This window comes from Myotis lucifugus, unplaced genomic scaffold (genome assembly GCF_000147115.1).
Source record: "Myotis lucifugus unplaced genomic scaffold, Myoluc2.0 scaffold_42, whole genome shotgun sequence".
NCBI classification, from domain to species: Eukaryota; Metazoa; Chordata; class Mammalia; order Chiroptera; family Vespertilionidae; genus Myotis; species Myotis lucifugus.
Window position 1 is genome coordinate 7,961,934 of NW_005871090.1, and position 14,295 is coordinate 7,976,228.

Here is a 14,295-nt window from a genome sequence, read left to right on the forward strand (position 1 = left end):
TTTTATGGAAGAGCCACACTCAAGGGGCCAAAGAGTCGCATGTGGCTCGTGAGCCGCGGTTTACCGAACCGCAGTTTGCCGACCACTGGTCTTGAGGAAAGACGGAAAATGAGATGTAATTGTTTTAGCAAGAGGGTGTGATGAGGGCTACTCAGGATGGGTAAGTGACCTAGCTGGAGGAGAGAGGTCAGGAAAAGTGTCTGCTGGAGAGGTTGCCAGAGCTAACTTAGTCCGGAGAGTCAGTGGGAGTGGGGAGGGGAGAAGTGCACAGGGAAGAAACTCGTGCCTGCGGTGTAAGGCCCCAAACCAGGGCCCAATATTAGGGGCTGCTTTGACTTCTGGTGAAAACTGGGGAAGCCTCAGATGCCCTAACCACACGTCCCCCTCCACACTGCTCCCAGGTCCCCTTGCAAAACAACTCTCCTTGTCAAGGGGACCAGTCACAGTTCCTACTTAATCTCTGAGCAACGGGTTTCAGTTTCCTGTCAGCCCCTGGAATTGGTCAAACAAGCCAACCGCATTCACCCCAACTTTTTGATGCTGCAAAGTCAACCTCCTCGGGAAATAGGTTGTTCACTCTTTCCCAGTGCAGCCCTGTGTGGCCCTGCAGAGCGTTGGTGTCCTCCTCGCTGGCCTGTCAGTGTATGTGACCAATAAACTTATCAATCTCACCTGTCCAGTGCCCTGTGTGTACTTGGCCATGCCCATCACTGCTGCTGGAGATTTGCCCAAATAGGGGGGTCTCTCCCCTCCTCGGCTCTTGTCACATTCATGTGAAAGAATTCAGATGAGTGGCAGAAAGCAGTGTTGAAGCAAAGCAGGCAAATTTAGTAAGGAAGCAAAGCAACTGAATTTATTAAGAATACAGTTGGCATAAAGCACAAGCAGGCACCTCAGCTTGTCGGCGGCGGTTCAAGGGTTTTATACTTTCCCCCACTGGATATCTTGGGCAACAGACTAGATTTCAAAGTCCCCCTTTTACATTGTTGTAGTTTTTCCCAGGATTTATGAGACTATCTGGTGATTTTATTGACTGCTGACTTCTTTGTTCAGGAGTGAGATAAACTCCCCTCTCCACCCCTCCCCTTCCTCCTACCCTAGCAGCTATCTATCCTGCTGACAGAACCAGTGGGCAGAATCCCTCCCCCAGCATCGGGACGACAGGAAGTGATGAAAACAATGCGCGTTGGGATGTGCACGGAGAGTCACAAATCTACGTTGCTAGAGGATCTGGGGCGGCCAGAGCAATGGGGTGGCTGCTAAGGAAGCAGGCCAAGACCAGCTCATGAAAGTCCTCGTATCTTCAGGAGCCTCTGGAGGGTGTTGAACAAGGATGAGAACTGCCCACATCTGAGTGTTTGTTGTTGTTTTCTTTTTAAATATTTTTATTGATCAGAGAGGAAGAGAGAGGGAGAGAGAGAGAGAGAGAGAGAAACATCAGTGATGAGAGAATCATTGATTGGCTGCATCCTGCAACCTGGGCATGTGCTCTGACTGGGAATCGAACTGACCTCCCAGTTCATAGGTCTACACTCAACAACTGAGCCATTCCGGCCGGGCTGAGTTTTAATTAGTTGACTCTGGCCAATGTGTGGGCTGGGTTTGAAGGGGATGAGATTAGAGGCAGCAAGTCTGATTAGAGAGCTACTGCAGACTTCCAGGTATGAGCATCTCAATTAGGACCGGGAGTGTGGGATGGAGAGGAAAAGAGCTTCTCAGAAAGTGTTTATGACAGAAAATGTAGTCCATTTGGCCCCATGTAATCAAAAGGCAGCAAATATGTACAAAACCCATTAGTGAATGAAGGGATATTAATCAATCTCTTGATGGGTCCCGGAAGGACTGCAGGGTGAGGCTGTGCAGGGTGATACTCCCCAAGGGCAGACAGCCCGAAAATGAGTGAAGGCTGTGGGCCCACCTAGCACTCCAAAGAGATCCGAGACAAAGATACGCCACCCACCCCCCACCCCAGGCAGTTTACAACTTCTATTTGTAAACCTGAAAGATGACTGTGATCACATGCAAACTGCTGATTCAGGCTGGGCGTACTGAGTTTTGAAAAGGCAAAATGCCATCTCTCTGTTTTCTCACATGAGATAAGAGTTGGCCTTTTTAGAACAAAAAAAACCCCAATACTCAACAACTTTCATTTCTTCCCTTTGGGCAAGATTAACCTTCAAACATGTTGACTAAAGTGTGAATCAACCAACGGGTTCAAATTTAGGATTTTCCTTTAGCAAGGCTAGGGAGTGTTACCAGGTCCCTCTAGACTGTGATTTCAAGAGAAAATTTAGAAGGATGAGAAACTCAATGAATGAAACACTACAAAACTTTGTGTCAGTGGTTCTCAGCCTTGCCTCATAAACACCTGGGGAGCTTTTAAAAATTCTTGAACCCAACTCCATACCCAGAGGTTGGGATACAGTTAGAGGGGCGAGGCCCCAGCAGCTGCATTTGTTATCTTCTTCAGAAGAGCTGTAGGGGAGGTGCCTGCAAGGTCCTTAGCTCAGGCACTGATGGAAGAGAAAAGCATATTGTGAAACCAGCAAGGGATATTTTACATTGAAGGACTGTTAAAATCACGAAGTTTGCCCTAGCTGGTTTGGCCCAGCGAATAGAGCGTCAGTCTTCGGACCGAAGGGTCCCGGGTTCAATTCCGGTCGGTCAAGAGCACATGCTGGGTTGTGGGTTCGATCCCCAGTGTGGGACATGCAGGAGGCAGCCAATCAGTGATTCTCTCTTTTCATTGATGTTTCTACTTCTCTCTCCCTCTCCCTTCCTCTCTGAAATTAATAAAAATATATTTTAAAAAAAAGATTTAACAAATTTCCTCCGTGATGTTGGCTTTGACTACCCCACAGACCCCGTGAGCAACTAAGATTTTGTGGCCTTCCAGAGAATAGCAATTGACCAGGTTGGGTGGCCAAGTTGCTTAGAGTATCATCTTGTGCACCAAAGGGTTGCAGGTTCGATTCCTGGTCAGGGCACATACCTAGGTTGTAAATTCAATCCTCAGTTGGGGTGTGTGTGTATGTGTGTGTGTATGTGTGTGTGTATGTGTGTGTGTGTGTGTGTGTGTGCAGAAGGCTCTCTCTCTTTCTCTCTCCCTCTTTTCCTCTCTCTCTAAAGTCAATAAAAACATATCCTCACGTGAGGATTAAAAAAACAAGCATTCTCAAGCGCAAGAAGCTTTTGTTTGCGCCCCTTCCCCCTTGGATGATCCAGACACACTGTGGGAATTCTGAAACCCACCTAACCACCTGGAAGCCTCAGAATTGCTCAACTGTTGAGGTCAAATTCTCCCATGGTGGAAATGGACAAACAATGTGGCTTCCTCAGCCCAAATTTACTTACCTTGTCCTCCACTTCCCAAGACACGGGAAATATGCACTACAGTGGTATGAGGACCCTCAGAAGTAGATTGCTGGAAACAGGAATGATCACACAGGGACACACCAGTGCCTCTGGAGAGAACCAGGTTAAAGACGGTTGTAAGGAAAAATGCTTCGTTATAACACACCATCCTACATATTGACTGCCATTCTTAATTCTTTTATCCTTCTACTAGAGGCCCGGTGCACGAATTCATGCACAGGTGGGGTCCCTCGGCCTAGCCTGCGGGGATGGGGCCGAAACCCGCTCTCCGACATCCCCCGAGGGGTCCCGGATTGGGAGAGGGCAGTTTTTGGGTGATGCACCCAGGAATTGGGCTCCCTCCTTTCTGGTTCCAGGTGCGTCACCTGAGAACCACAGCTGCCAAGTCACTGCAGCTCAGCAGCTCCTGTGTTGAGCGTCTGCCCCCTGGTGGTCAATGTGCATCATAGCTAATGGTCAGATGGTCTAACGGTCAGACGGTCACTTAGGCTTTTATATATATAGATGTCCTCATAAAAACCCCCATTGTGATCTCCTTTAGAAAGCTGCTGGTTATAATGAAACCAGGCAGAGACAAAGTCCGCTAGAGCAGATTGCACTAAAAACAATCTGCTGTAATTATTGTGGCTCCATAATCATCTTCTTCCAAGAAGCTGAGCTGATAATCATTTGCAGACATGACCTCATTTATCTATATGACAAACCTACCCATAGGTGGGGGTATTATCATCCCATTACGCCTTTTGCACTTAGGACTGTCTCAAGATCACCTGGGAAGTTGGCCGTAAAGATGAGACTGGAAACTGTGTGCTGCAATTTTCGCTTTCGTTCTGGGCCTGTCAGAGCTTGTTGCCACGAGCGGCAAGGAGCAGGAGACATGGGGAAAATGCGTATGCATGTTGCCGTCCAAATGTGAAAACAGCAATATCCACGCCTGGGTGCTCAAACACCCTCCAAAAAAGGAAACGGAAAAGATTCTAACACGTCACTGAAAGAAACCGTAGAATATCTCTGACTAACACACATGCCAAAAGCACGTGGGTCTCCCAAGTGTTACACTGTGAAAATAAAAGGGGGGAAAGATAGATGAATTAAAAAAAAATCATGAAATCCAGAAACATTCCTGTTAACAAAACAGTGCAGAAATGGAAGAAAGTTTCCTTCTGGAGCCTCCACTGCCAGAGGTGCTACAATACTCACGCATGAGAGGGACTCAAAGCCAGGGAAGAAATACATAGAAATGATTTCCTTTTCAGGACATCTAATTTTAATCTCCATTTCACTGCAATCTTCTTCCTATTTGGTGTATCCTTCAGTGACAACCAAGAATCTGAAGAGCCTCCGGGTCGTCTCAGTTCATGCATAAACCCTCAACACATGCGATGTACTCATGACCCTATGTGGTGGACATAAGTAACTACCTTGAGCTGAAAATACCCTGGCCTATTGTTAATTTGAAGCTATTTCCTAAATCAGAAAAGTTAGTTAACTAGAACTATAATAGAACACGGTTTTAAAATAAAATTGGAAGCATCTCGAATGCATCAAGAGTTTGGTTTCCACCTGGCCCAGTGATGGCGAAGCTGTCCTAACCCAGCTTCAAGACTTCAGGGCGTCTTGTGGAGTAAGATGGAGCACTAGGCCTGGCTGGGGGGACAGGCACTGCGCATGGCCTGGGTGACCTTGCACAAACCACCGTTCCTAAGCCTCGAATTTTCATTGTAAAGGAAAAGGGCCAAAGCAGAAGACCCCAGAGGCCTCTTCCTTGGGCTCACGCCTGCTTATACATGAATTTGCTGGATTAAACTGTACACTTTGGGGGCAGTTTGTGTCCCCCTTTGTGATATGTACCTCAGCAGAGCCAGAGAATTGTCTGATTGAACTTTGTGCACCAGAAGAATGTTAAAGACCTTTCAACACTCACTACATTTACATGAATATTTCTTTACTTCATCATTTCCCCAATGAGACTGTGAGCGTCTTGGGTGCAGGAGCAGGGTCCCTCCCCTTTGAATCTCAGCAGCCTGGCTAAGCAGGACACAGTCCGCACCCAATCCATGGCTGTGAGCTGTCCATAGGTTAGAGCATGCTATTGAACTAATATAAATATATAACTAATATGTCAAACTACTATAAATGTAATATAAATGAATATAATGTGGGTGATATATTTATTTTTTAAATTAACTTACGTAAAAATTTATAATTTAAGATGACCTTTGTGTTTCTTTCAAATAAGTTCTTTAAAATCTTGTTTCTAGGCAAAAAGAAAATGAATTTGATATCAATGAATTTAAACAGGCAAGATAACAGGAGCCATTCATATTTTATTTTTTAGTAGAATTTTGAACTCCAAGGAATTAAAAATATATCATATAAACAAGACTGAATTAGCTTTTGTAACAATTTTGAGCAATAAATTGAAGAAAGATAGAAAAGGTAACAACTTAATACCTGACCCCTTGTTGGAGCTCATAAATCAATTCCATAACTCTAAATTTTCAATTCAGTGATTTTTTTCCTGGTGTCTGTCTTTCTTAAAGATAATCACTTAATAGTCAACAGCACACATTCTTTTTTTTTTAATTTTTATTTTTATTTTTTATTGCTTAAAGCATTACAAAGGGTATTACATATGTGTCCTTCCCCCTCCCCCCCCGCCCTTGACAATACCCCGGCTTCCCCTACCCCCCAGTGTCTTATGTCCATTGGTTATGCTCATATTCATTCTTTTATTTCATTTTGTAAAGCCACAGTCCAACAGAATCCCAGAATGTCAAGTGTACAAAACAGGAAACTTTCTGGTGAAAGTTCTGATTTTTAATAATCTGAGTTTTGCCTGGCTGGTGTGGTTCAGTGGTTGGGCATAGACCTATGAACCAGGAGGTCACAGTTCAATTCCTGGTCAGGGCAAATGCCTGGGTTTTGGGCTCAATCCCCAGTAGGGGGCATGTGGGAGGCAGCCACTCAATGATTCTCTCTCATCATTGATGTTTGTATCTCTCTCCCTCTTCCTTCCTCTCTCTGAAATCAATACAAATATATATATTTTTAAAATCTGAGTTTTCTAGTTAGCTAAACAACCAATGACCTGCCTGGGCAACAACAGTGTCCTCTGTTCCATTCCTAAAGCGCATCAAAAGTCTCCCAACAGTCCCCGGAGTCACCTGCCTATCTCATCATTCTTATCTTTCCATTTCAAGGTTTCAACCAAGTCTTGCGGATTCGGAGTATCAAGTTCTGAGGACATAAGGAGATACAATGACACCAAAGGCAGTGAGGAGCTGCTGGAGGTTTACAAGTAGTTCAGGTGAGTGGTCAGATCTCTGTGAGACAACAGGAGCCCAGAAAATTGAAAGGTGAGCAGCCTTCTGAAGGCCAGGACACTGGCTAAGAAACTCTTGCCTTACTCCAGGGAGAACGGATAAGGGACCAAAGCTACTTCCAACTCTGAGGCAGTGGAACACAGAGGAGCTGACAGGTTTAAGAATCTAGAGCAGGCAATGGGTGCCTGATAAATGATTTGATGTTGGGGTGAAGGGAAAGGGAGATGTTGTGGAAGACTCTAAAAAAGGTGATTAATTATTTGTGAAACTAAGGGGAGAGTAATGAAATCAATGGATATCAAGGGACTCAGGAGAAAAAAGAAGATTAGGAAGGAAAAGAATGGGGTAAATTGCAGACTTGCTGAACTTGAGATACTTGATGGTCAAGCGAAGACATCTACCTGGCATTGGAGATGAGGTCTGCAGTTCCAGAAACTGATCTGGGACAGATCTTATATTCTCCCACACATACAAACAGAGTTTGGTTTTGGTTCCAGAGATTGCAGAGCCATTGTAATTCCAAAGTGATAGAACAATACTCATTCAGCAGAGGTGATAAAAGCATGAAAGCTAATCTGGCAGCTGAAAAAGATGGCCCAATGCCAGACCGAACTGGGATGTCTTCTGTGTTTTGTTTTGTTTGGTTTTTGAAGGTGTGTGTGTGCAAATTTATTTGCTTGTTGTTTGTTGTGGTCATCTAGACATTAGCTAACTGCCTTCTCCCAAAAATGTACTTAATTGCTAGGATATGGTAAAGACTTTCTAATCACTGGCATGACATTTTGTGTTTGCCTCCAGGTGAGATGAGTCGCCACTCGGGGGAAAGGTAGAAATAAGGCAATTACAAAATTAAGTTATGAAATATGTTGCTCTTCTTCTCTCTTCCAGGACTTGATTAGAACTAGCAGGAGGCCTGTTTGATATCACTGTGCAGGGTGTGCACTGAACAAAACGAGGGAGTACAATTCATATATTAAACCTTGTAGAAATGAATATCTTTTAGGACAAATTTCAGGAAGATGGAAGTAAAATGCCTTGAGGAAGAGGCATTTTTCTAATTTGCACAAAGATGCTGTCTGGACTAATAGAAGCTTTCCTTTCCTGCTGAAGATAGTTGGTTCACTGGTGAGAAATGTAAAAGCAGTAACAATAATGTATATATTCATTTCACCCAAACATTAGAAGACTGAAAGGAAACACAATCCATTCATTCGCTAGTTGCTAGAATTATACTAGTGATCAACCCGGAATCCAGTTTTTAGCCAGAACAAACATAATTTATGATATAATCAGGCTTAAACTCTTGAGTAGTTAAATGCAATGTTCTTTTACCAAAAGGAAATGTGTAGGATCTCTAGCTTCTACTTACATCTTGTGGAAGTGGAGAAGGAGACCAGAAGACATCTTGACTTAAGGTGTTTTTCTAGGATTCTAGTATCAATTCCTTAAGTAGAAGATGTTTTCTCACATGAACACCCATCTTAGTCCATTTGGGCTGCTATAACAAAAATACCTTAGACTGGGTGGTTTAAACAACAACTATTTATTTCTCAGAGTCCTGGAGGTTGGGAAGTCCGACCAAGATCAAGATGCTGGCAGATTCTGTGTCTGGTGAAGGCCCACTTGGCCATCTTCCTGCGCCCTCACAGGGTGGAAAAGGTAAAGGACTTCTCTGGATCTTTTTTATGAGCACACTAATCCCATTTATGAGGGCTCTGCCCTCAAGACCCAATCACTTCCCAAAGGCCCCACCTCCAAATACTGGGGATTAGGTTTCAACATATGAATTTTGGGGGAACAAAAGTATTCAGTCGATAGCAACATATCATCAAGAACACCACAAATTTATATATATATATAAATAAAATATAATTTATATATATATAGAAATAAAATATATAAAAAATATATTTTGCCCTAGCTGGTTTGACTCAGTGGATAGAGTGTCAGCCTGCGGACCAAAGGGTCCCAGGTTCAATTCTGGTCAAGGGCATGTACCTCAGTTATAGGCTCCTCCTCAGCTGGGGCCCCGGTCAGGGCTTGTGCAGAAGGAAACCTATTGATGTGTTTCTCTCACATCGCTATTTCTGTCTTCCCCTCTCTCTTCTACTCTCTCTAAAAATCAATGGAAAAATATCCTTGGGTGAGGATTAAAAAAGAAAAATAATAAATAAAAAAATAAAACAAAGGCAATAAGTACCCCAAACTCACTACTTTCATATATATATATATATATATATATATATATATATATATATATATAATCTCCTATCTAATAAAAGACAAAAAGGGTAATTGACTGTACCTTCTCTATGCTTCCCATTGGCTAATCAGGGCGATATGCAAATTAACCACCAACAAAGATGGCGGCCAGCAGCCACGCAGCTGAAGCGAGCAGGAGGCTTATTTGCTCCAGTGATGGAGGAAGCCAAGGTTCCCCGCCTGCCGCGGCCTGGCTCTGAGCTCCGAAAGCAACAAAGTTTCAATTATAGAAGCTAAACAAACCCCAGATACCTGCTTTCAGCAGGCCGTGGCCTCAGAGCTGGAGCCGGCTCTCAGCTCCAGTGACAGCAACAAAGTTTCAATTACAGAAGGTAAATAAATCCCAGAATAAAAAATTAAAAAAAAAAGGAGAGGCTGGGAGCTTCAGTCACCGGCCAGCCTGAAAACGGCCCTCAGCCCCTCACCCAGACTGGCCAGGCACCCCAGTGGGGACCCCCACCCTAAAGGGGGTGTGACCAGCTGCAAACACCCATCAGCCCCTCACCCAGGCTGGCCAGGCACCCAAGCGGGACCCCCACCCTGATCCGGGACACCCTTCAGGGCAAACCAGCCGGCCCCCACCGTGCACCAGGCCTCTATCCTATATAGTAAAAGGGTAATATGCAAACTGACCCTAACAGCAGAAAGACTGGGAATGACTGGTCACTATGACACACACTGACCACCAGGGGGCAGACGCTCAATGCAGGAGCTGCCCTCTGGTGGTCAGTACACTCCCACATGGGGGAGCTCTGCTCAGCCACAAGCCAGGCTGATGGCTGCCAGTACAGCGGTGGTGGTGGGAGCCTCTCCTGCCTCCTCAGCAGCGCTAAGGATGTCTGACTGCAGCTTAGGTCTGCTCCCCACTGGCAAGTGGACATCCCCCGAGGGCTGCCGGGCTGCCAGAGGGATGTCTGATTGCCATCTTAGGCCTAATCCCCTGGGAGCAGGCCTAAGCCAGCAGGTGGTCATCCCCCGAGGGGTCCCAGACTTTGAGAGGGCACAGACCGGGCTGAGGGACACCCCCCCCCCAGTGCACAAATTTTTGTGCACCGGGCCTCTAGTGTGTGTGTGTGTGTGTGTGTGTGTGTGTGAGTGTATATAAATATATATGCATATAACCATAATAAATATATATATATATATTCCTGACTTCAGAGAGAAAGGGAGAGGGAGAGAGAGGTGTTTTAATGATGAGAGAGAACCATTGATCGGCTGCCTCCTGCACACCCCTCATTGGGGATCGAGCCTGCAACCTGGGCATATGCCTTGACCGGGAATTGAACAGACGACCTCCTGGTTCCTGGGTCAGTGCCCAACCACTGAGCCACACCCAGCCAGGCTCAAATATTATATTTTAATTAGAGGCCCAATGCATGAAATTCATGCAAGGAGCTCAGCCTGCCAAGCCCTGGCTGCCTCGGCCCTTGCAGCCTAGCTGCCTCGAGGCCCCATGGCCCCACCCACTGGTCATTCTAGAGGGTCATACTGCTGTCTGGTCTAATTAGCATATTAGCTCTTTATTATATAGGATGCTGTTAAAATTAATTCCAAAGAACAATATGCAACTTACATCTATTATATCTTCACTTATTTACTTTTTAATGTATTTATTGCCTGGTACCCCCCCCCCCTGGAAATTATAAGCCCCTGAGAAAGTAGACACTCTGCCTTGTTTATTGCCAAATCCTCAATGCCTAGAACAGTGCCAGGCAAATAGTATTTGCTCAATATTTCTCTCTCTCTCTCTCTCTCTCTCTCTCTCTTTTTTTTTTTTGCTAAGAAAATGTATTCAGTTTTGTAAAACTAAGATTTAAAAGGATTTACTCTGGATGAAAAGAAATCAGGAACTGGGCCAATTTAAAACTATAATAATAATCATGTTGATGAGTATGGTGATATTTATTGAGAAATTACTATATGTCAGGCCACTGTTCTAATGGCTTAAATATATGGACCCATTAAATCCTTACATGACTCACTGAAGGTAGATTAAAAAATGTCCCCCAAGTCAGCCAGTTGGTGAGTGGCATTCCAACTTGGACAGCCTAATTCTAGAACTTGGGCTGTTCACCATAACTGGTGATGTAGCTGCCATGGTTAGTCTGAAAACTAATATCCTTTCACCCAATTACTCCCCTGAGATTGATATACACAGACTAACTGAGCTGGCTTTTTTGTCTAACTCCAGAATGTTCTATCTATACATTTAACTCATTCAACAGTCATTTTTTTCAATTACCCCATTTTGCTGGGGGGAAAAATTCCTGAACAGATAGCAGATTTCCTACACCCAGAGTTATTTCATTTGGATACTATGGTGTTTGTAAGGGCCACATTGTTGGTTAGCTCAAATATGGCTCCACATATGAAATGCTTTCCATTTCAGCCCACCATCTTAAGATGTTCATAAATATAAGCTTTAATGGGGGCAAGGGCTTTGTTTTGTTAATGCTGTAAACAAACAATGTTGGCACATAATAAACCCTCAATAAATATGAATGAATGAATCAAATCATGCTCTGAGAATCCTTGTACATTATGTTAACCCCCCCCAATAACTATGTTAATTATCTGTGTTTGATTTTAGAACAGTAAATTATCATAGATTATAAGAATATGAGTCATTATCTTCTTCAATGATATCCATTCTTAAAACACAATTAAATGGTTCACTCTCACAAATATTTGGAAAGATGCAAAATCAACAAATTTCTCTGAGGCCTTAGCTACCCAAATTGTTTAGGAAAAAGACTGGCCTCTGGGCAACTGAACCCTGACTTTTTAAAAATATATATATATTTTTATTGATTTCAGAGAGGAAGGGAGATAGAAACATCAATGATGAGAGAAAATCATTGATCAGCTGCCTGCTGCACACCCCTTACTGGGGATCGAGCCCACAACCTGGGCATGTGCCCTTGACTGCAGTCGAACCCGGGACCCTCCAGTCCGCAGACCAACACTCTATCCACTGAGCCAAACCAGCTAAGGCTAAATCCTGACTGTTGAGAAGTTGGCCTGCTCCCATTCTCCACCTGAATTGTCAGAAGGGCCTAGGGAGGGAAAGGAATGGATCACTGTGTTTAGGGCGCCCCCTGATGTTCAATGATGTTGAGGCTGCTTGGAAAACGGGCAGGGCTTTCAGTGGATGAGTGTATTTGGTCAAAGGTCAGGAACCACCCACTGTACTTTCATTCCTAGATTGGACCTTAGAGGTGATTAGTTCAAGCTGACATTAGAAATGGGGAAACTGGCGCCCAAAGAAGTCAAATGTCTCATCCATGGTCACTCAGCTGGTTAAATCTCAAACAGGAAAGACGCTGTATTCCCTGACCCACACTTCCCATCAAAGGAAACTAAACTCATAATTCCAGTCTCTTCACCCTTTTTATATTTATTTTTTTGAAAAATTTTAATATATACATCCTAATTGTTGACAGTATTACAAATGTCTCCCTTACTCCCTCTCCGCCCCCAGGTCTTCACCTTATTGTCAATCTCCATGGGCTAGGCCAGTGGTCGGCAAACTGTGGCTCGCGAGCCACATGCAGCTCTTTGGCCCCTTGAGTGTGGCTCTTCACAAAATGCCATGTGCGGGCGCGCACGTAGAGTGCGATTGAAACTTCGTGGCCCATGCACAGAAGTTGGTATTATGGGTTATGCATATAAGTAGGGGTGCATAGGGGTGCATATAATCTGATTGGTGTCTCGAGGGGTTTAGAATATATTCCTAGAAGTGGAATCACTGGGCCAAATGGCAGTTCCAGTTTTAATTTTTTGAGGAAATTCCATACTGTTTTCCATAGTGGCTGCACCAATCTGCATTTCCACCAGCAGTGAACTAGTGTTCCCTTTTCTCCACATCCTCACCAGCACTTGTTTATTGAAGATAGCCATTCTGGCAGGTGTGAGGTGATATCCCATTGTGGTTTAAATTTGCATTACTCTAATGATTAGTGACCTTGAGCATTTTTTCATATGTCTTTTGGCCATTTGTATGTCCTCTTTGGAGAAGTGTCTATTCAGGGCCTCTGCCCATTTTTTAAGTTGGATTGTCTTTCTTTTGTTCTGAGTACTTTATATATTTTGGAGATTAACCCCTTATAAGATGTGTCATTGGCAAATATGTTCTCTCATACAGTGGGTTCCCTTTTCATTTTTAAAAAAATATATTTTATTGATTTTTTTAAGAGAGGGAGAGGGATAGAGTTAGAAACATCAATGAGAGAGAAACATCGATCAGCTGCCTCCTGCACACCCCCTACTGGGGATGTACCCGCAACCCAGGTACATGCCCTTGACCGGAATTGAACCTGGGACCCTTCAGTCCATAGGCCGACACTCTATCCACTGAGCCAAACCGGTTAGGGCTCCCTTTTCATTTTGATGGTGGTTTCTTTTGCTGTGCAGAAGCTTTTAATTTTGATGTAGTCCCATTTGTTTATTTTTTCCTTTGTTTCTCTTGCCCTAGCAGATGTATCAGCAAAATGCTTCGAGAGCTGTCTGAGACTTTACTGCCTATGTTTTCTTCTAGGATATTTATGGTTTCATGGCTTACATTTAAGTCTTTTATCCATTTTGAGTTTATTCTTGTGTATGGTGTAAGTTGGTGGTCTAGTCTCATCTTTTTGCACGTGTCCAGTTTTCCCAACACCATTTGCTGAAGAGACTGTCTATTCCATTGTATGTGCTTGCCTCTTTTGTCAAATAATTGACCGTAGTGGTGTGGTCAATTTCTAGGGTCTCTGTTCTGTTCCACTGATCTGTGTCTGTTCTTGTGCCAGTACCAGGCTGTTTTGATTATAATGACTTTGTAATATAGTTTGGTATCCGGCATTGTGATCCCTATTCCCCTCTCACAGGAAGTCAGACAGCCCCTCATCTTGGAAGTCTTCCTTGGTCTCTTATCACCAGAATCCTGTGATCCCTGACTTTCACATACAGGAAGCATCACTGGACACTTAAACATGGATGTCCCTGCATTGATACTTTGAACTTCTCTGTGTTAACAGCTAATTTCTAGATGGGAGAGAGACCTGAGAAGGTTCTAAATAAAACGGGCTAAATTGAAATTCACTACGAACCAGGCAGCCTGAGGGCAAGAGAAGGAAATGGATCCATCCTGCAAGAGCTAAGAAGAAATTTTAGAAAATTCTCATCTCTTCCTGGTTCTCTGGGACACAGAAATTTTCTTGATCTTCCTAGAGAAGGAGTAAGTTTCGGAATGCCTACTATGTAAGGTAGAGAAGTGAGAGGTGTCCAGGTGGAAATGCCCTCCCACCAGTGAAGTGGGGCTTGCTCTCCGGCACCTCAGTTGAGGCAGTCCCCA

General features: G+C 44.0%; 2 long non-coding RNA genes across 3 annotated transcripts in view; one reads left to right on the forward strand and one right to left on the reverse strand.

The window, feature by feature from the left end:
* Window positions 1–831: 831 nt before the first annotated feature.
* Window positions 832–4,428, reverse strand: LOC111825847. Its single transcript, XR_002829049.1, has 3 exons — window positions 4,146–4,428; window positions 3,355–3,464; window positions 832–1,371 (listed from the first exon to the last, which is right to left on the reverse strand). It is a non-coding gene; the product is annotated as an uncharacterized LOC111825847 (long non-coding RNA).
* A 1,688-nt stretch (window positions 4,429–6,116) lies between these two features.
* The window catches only part of LOC111825846, a 9,456-nt gene continuing 1,277 nt past the window's right edge, over window positions 6,117–14,295 (forward strand). Inside the window, exons 1-3 of one of the 2 annotated variants that reach the window (XR_002829048.1) lie at window positions 6,117–6,685; window positions 7,590–7,826; window positions 8,256–8,360. This is a non-coding gene — a long non-coding RNA (uncharacterized LOC111825846). Of the gene's footprint in view, window positions 7,827–8,255; window positions 8,361–14,295 lie in introns of both variants that reach the window. The other variant, XR_002829047.1, reaches the window with a different exon arrangement.